This window comes from Centruroides sculpturatus, unplaced genomic scaffold (genome assembly GCF_000671375.1).
Source record: "Centruroides sculpturatus isolate CEXI.00-Female unplaced genomic scaffold, Cexi_2.0 scaffold1077, whole genome shotgun sequence".
Taxonomy (NCBI): Eukaryota; Metazoa; Arthropoda; class Arachnida; order Scorpiones; family Buthidae; genus Centruroides; species Centruroides sculpturatus.
The window spans coordinates 232,775-238,796 of NW_019385357.1; positions in this window are offsets into that span (position 1 = coordinate 232,775).

Consider the following 6,022-nt stretch of genomic DNA (forward strand, 5'->3'; position numbering starts at 1 on the left):
TCCCTATAATTACGATTCCTATAAAACTACGAAAAAATATACGTATTTTGGAAATGTTGAGTCGGATTAGTGTAGAATCGATTAATTTTATGGAAGAAAACCTTTCAATCAGCCGTAGTCCGTAAACTTGTCACGTGTCGGGCTGTGATTGGAACGACTTGTAAGAAATCGGATTCCTAATAAATTGGAACGTATCTATATCTTATAGGGGGGGTCGACTGTAAATGGCGCCATATTCTTAAAATTTTTTTAAATTGCGTGATGTTTTGTGTTACAAATAATTTAGCTTTAATATGAGGAACGCATGAAAATTCCACCGAGAATAATGTGAATAGAGGCATTTTTTATAATTTAATTGAACTTGTCAGCAAATATGACACTACATTAAAAACCATCTTTAATGAAAGAAGAAAAGGACAATTATCGTATTTAAGTCCAAAAAATCTAAAGCGAATTCATTGTTTTACTAGCATTTAAAGTTGAAAACAAAATTATAAATAATATAAAGAAAGCGAAATATTTAAAAAAATTACAACATTACTAGACAATACTAAAACGACATACAATTTTATTTTTATGTTATGTGGGAAAATATTTTAGCCAAAATAAATGTAGTAAATAACCAGTTACAGGATAAATCGCAAGACATTTTTCGCTCTTCTGAATTATTAAATATACTAATATATATATATATATATATACTTTTTTTAAATTAAAATAAGTGTAGTCTAGGTACCCTATTCTGTCACAGTTGGTTGAAACATGTGTTGAGAGTTTGAGAGTAATGGTGAAATGCCTCTATTGTTTGAGGCAATTCATTCAAAACGGAACCGAGAATTTCTTAGAAGGTAAGCAATAAAACGATCAGATGACCACCGAACGAATTTACTCAAACAACATATGTATATAGTTATAGTCTATTTATTTTCAACAGTCAGAGCTCCAAAGCAATATTCAACGAGTGACTGTCACGCGTTCTTTAAAGTATGCTTTGTGATTGGTCGCTCACTTTACCAGATGACCCTATGCATACTAATCAACAGGCAATATTTGTTTGTTGTTCGGGAGGTTCGGTTGGCGTCAGCGTTGCCAGATTTGGCTACTTTGCGCCAAATTTGACTATTCTTTTATCAGTTTGGCGTAAAAAATATCATTTGGCGTATTGGCTACTTTTTAGGTTACAGTAATTTGACTCGGCTGCATTTTTGGCTGCATATTACTTATAAATATACTATTTGAATAAAAATGCACTTTAAAATGGTGTTTCGTCGTTTTTTATATNAATGTTTTGAAAGGGTCAGTTGAAAAGAATGCTCACTAAGATAATTATCTGTCAATTTGACTTCAATTGCAGACAGTTGATCCTATTCGTTCAATTTCGACATTATTTCGTTTAAATATGAGAATTATTTTTTCCCTTTACTCATCAAATTGAACATGTCCTTTTATGGTCATGAAATTTGTCTTAATATAATCATTATATAAAGATATTCATATTAATTTTTTATATTTTTGTGTGGTTCTGGTACACTTTGTAGCCTCACAATATTAATCAAAATTGTTTTTATTGCCACTTTAAATTTATAAATACACTAAACACAGTGGCATGCCATCACTGGAAGTGGTGGATGCGCCGCTTCCCTTGTATTTTCTAAAAAAATAAATACGTATTAATTTTAATTATATGAAAATAATTGCACAATATTTTATTATAACCATATTATGTATCTTATAACAAATTTCTATACTACACATGAAAAAAAAAATAAGAATTGCTAAATTGCTATTGTATATTCGAATATTAGTGGCGGAGTGGAAGTGCCGTATCATCAGCATCCAAAAAGCCAGATTTGCGCATGCACTGTACACAGCACCAACCTCGCCCGGTTTAGCCAGTGGAGGCCTAGGACCTCGGGTGGATGCTACACGTTTACCACATCCAATTCTATCCGCGACCGGTTCTGGGCTGTTAGCCGCCTTTGCCTGATTGAGAATCATGAGTAGATTTATAACTTAACCCAACTGATAAGAATTTACTGGTATGTTTTTATGATAGTTCTGTATAGTTGACAAGAGTTTAAAAAATCCATTAAAATATTTGATATTTTTATTCTTCTCTCCCATTTTATATTACTCAAGGCTTTCAATGTTAAACCAGTGATGATATGATTTCGTATGTCCCATCTGTAAGGGGATGTAGAAAAAAACGTGTACAATTCTTGTATAATGTAAAAAATTAACTGTTACTTTGACAGCATCATGTACAACTAAATTTAATGAATGAGAGAGATGCACGAAATACAGAAAAAGCTCTAGAATTTACTTTCCTTAAATTTACAATTTATGCATCCGTCATAAAAATTTCTTTCCACTTTTTTCCTGAGACTACAAATATTCGAGTACAAAGTAATCGGTTTTGACTTATTTCTACTTAAGAAGTAGTTAAATAATTAAGCGATTAGGGAATTGGGAACATAAGCAAAAGCTTAATCAAACCATCTCTAGACCCCGAGCTAGAACAACAGAAGAATATAAAGATACACTTCCTAGATATATTAATAGAAGTAGAAAGAGGAGGAGAAATTACTACTAAAGTGTACAGAAAGCCCACTTATAATTTGTTATTAATACCATAGACCTCCCACGACCCAGCAAGTTATAAACTGGCAGCATTCAGGGCACTTGTAAAAAGAGTGAACATGCATTGCAGCAAATTGCAGGACAGACATAAAGAATTAGAACACATCAAAAAGTTAGCATGGCAGGTCGGAGTCAATCAGAATAAAATAAAGGCCTTAATCAATAAAATGAAAAAAGATGATAATGAAAGTAATGAACGGGGAAGAGTAAAAGAGTACACAGTACTGGAATACATGGCACCCTTAACCAACATTTACAAAGAAATAGGAGCAGCTACTAACAAAAAGATAGTATTTAAAAGGAACCCAACAGTACATCAGATGCTACATACTGACAAAGATTCTATAGATCTGAACCTTATTCCTGGAGTTTACAGAATATCCATACATGACGAGAGGTGGAAAAAAGAACTGTACTAAATTGGAGCTGGAAGGAGGTCATTAAAAGAAAGAATAAAAGAGTACAGAAGGAACAACCCATCATGGCTTAGCGACATTTGTTATAGCAGCAGACCCAACAGAGGTATCAGTGAAATGGGAAAGAGCAGAAATAATACATAAGGTGCAAGACAGGAGAGATATTAAATATGCAGAAGCCTGGCATATTCATAAGATCAGTCTAGCAGGACAGACCATAAACTTGAAAGAATCATATAAAGTATCCACAGCATGGAGAGCGGGTGCATTATGAACATATCAGCATAAAGAAAAAAGCATGGACAGACATTAGTAGAAGCCAGTTATCTATTTCTTTATTATTATTAATTTGTATATTTATTTTTATGTATTGGTATATGCGTACATTTGTACATTATCAATCTGTAGTTTATAACTAGTTTCGGACTTGTGCAATAAGTGCTGAAAGCTAAAACATGCTATAATCAGTTTTGTTCGTTTTGACCCTGACAAAGGTCAATTAATTTGATCAAAAACATTAGATTACATTAATAAAATAGTCTGCATGTTAAAGGTTAGTAAAGGGAGGTTAATGACCTTTCACATGTATCTTAAAAGCCTTTCCAAAATAACTTTGCAAACAATCAGCTAAATACAAATTCTAGTAGTAGAACCATACCAAGTTTCAGAAAGAACAATACCGTATTGCAGAAAATGTTTCCCAAAACAATTTAGTTTATTAACAAACCAGCACATTTTGAAATGAAAAATGAAGTATCTCTATCCAGCAATTGTTTGGATGAAACTGGCTTAACTTGGTCACAGTCAGCATCATAAAAATATTTCACTTCATCATCAATAATAATTTTATCATAAACAGTTTTTACCATTTGTGCTTGAGAAATCTTTGTCCACCAAAATCACAAAGCTTAAATCTAATCTCTCAATCTAGGAGAAAAATAATAATCATTTACATAATAAACACCTCTAGTTTTAATNATTAATTATTATTAATGTTCTGTTACAAGTAACATACCAATAAAGGGCTAAATGATCGTATTGTATATAATAAATATGTCGTCTACATACTGTGCAAGGAATACTATTCCACCTAATTGTGACAAAAATTTATCTATGTTTATCATGACTATTTCTGCCAATTTTCAGCCAATAACTGAACCCATAGATATTCCGTCCCTTTGTCGGTAATACCTTCCATTGACTGTAAAGAAATTATTATCCAATGCAAAAGTCACTAATGTTATTAAATATGCAGGGGTATTGTACTCACGTAAACTCTGTATGATCATTTCTTTTTTGATTGAAGGATAGATACATTGATACGATATCCAAACTCATTAACTTATATTCAAATAAAACTCTTCCTGCTTCTAATTTTGAAATTAAACTGTCAGCATTTTTTATACTGAATTCCGAATTTGATATAGCCTGTAAACATTTCTTTAATAAAATTTCCAAATTATATAACAATGTCATCTTAAAATCTACTATAGGTCTGAATTTATTTTGATTATGTGTCTTAATACGAATATTTAATTTAGGCACTCTCGCATTTTTTTCTGGAGATATTTCTTTATTTTTAGCCATCGAAACAGTACCTTCTTTTGATAAATTTTTGTATATTGTTTGTTTGATCTTGTTTTAATTCTTCAAAATTTCCTTCTCTTATGATTTGTTTTCTCTCATCCAGATCTTGTAAATTCATTATTATTACTTGTTGTGATTTATCTGCTTTAACAGTACGTAAATTAGATTTTTCAAAGAATTTTCTTAATCTATTATAATTACCTATATGCTAGTTAGCCTTTCGATCTATTATGTATCCTTTTCTTTCTATTAAATTTCTTTTAATCCTCAGCAATCTTTCTCTTTAGTTCTTTTGCTTTTTTATTGTAATTGCTTCTAGATATCGCAAGGTTTATATCTGCTATAGTATCTGATGTTTTTATCAAAATACGGTAAGTTCATACCAACACCATATGACAGGAAACGCATATAATCCTCTGGAATACACTTATCAGTTAAATTCACCATTAAATTGTCTTGCCATACTTTATATTCTAATTCTTATGAATAATCAAATAATTACGTAAATTCTCATTTTTATTTTTTATATATCTATTATTATTATTCATATATTTTATATCATCTTTAATGTTTAAATTAGTTTTTAACTCTAATATTTCCGTTTACATCGTTAATCAATTTCCCTTTCTTGTTTATTACTGACTTTAGTATTAATCTCTCTATCTTCCATACATCCTGTCTATTAATGTCTTCTCGTATTGATTTTTTTAATTGGAGTGTTCTTAAAATGATCTCCTCACGCAAATAGCACTTGAAAAATTACACGTCTTTTAAATAACTTTCTCTTCGTTCTTGTAAAGTCCTCAGCTTCGCCTCCGGATCCATCCATCATTAAAATATATGTAAATAATAATATTTAAGAGAAACCAATGAAGTCAGATAAATTGTCTTTACCCATTTGAAGTGAAGTATAATGTTAAATAAAAATTTTTTTTTCTTAAAGATAATCTGTTGGTCCTTTTGTTTTTTATACCAGTCTACGGACTTGGAATTTTTTAAGCCTCTAGAAGTCAGAAAGGAAAGGAAAATTATTTTTCCGTGTACTAGTAAATAGTACAATCGAGTAAAGTGAAAAATACTACTGAAAACGTATTTAGTGTGGCGTGAACAATAGTGAAGTTTCTGAATTTAACTGGTTAACTAAGACGCATTCACTTTGTCAGAATAATACACATGTCATTTTGTTGTCATCTTTATGATATTTTATAATAAGGAAGCGTAAAATGATGTCAAATTCACATATTGGTATACGCTTCCATAACATGTCATTACATTGTTAAAGAATCAAAAGTACAAAGAAAAATCACGTGAGATCTATTTCTTTCAACTTTTCTCTTTCTGGACAATACGAAGTCTTTTTATCAATTGTTGAACTGGTC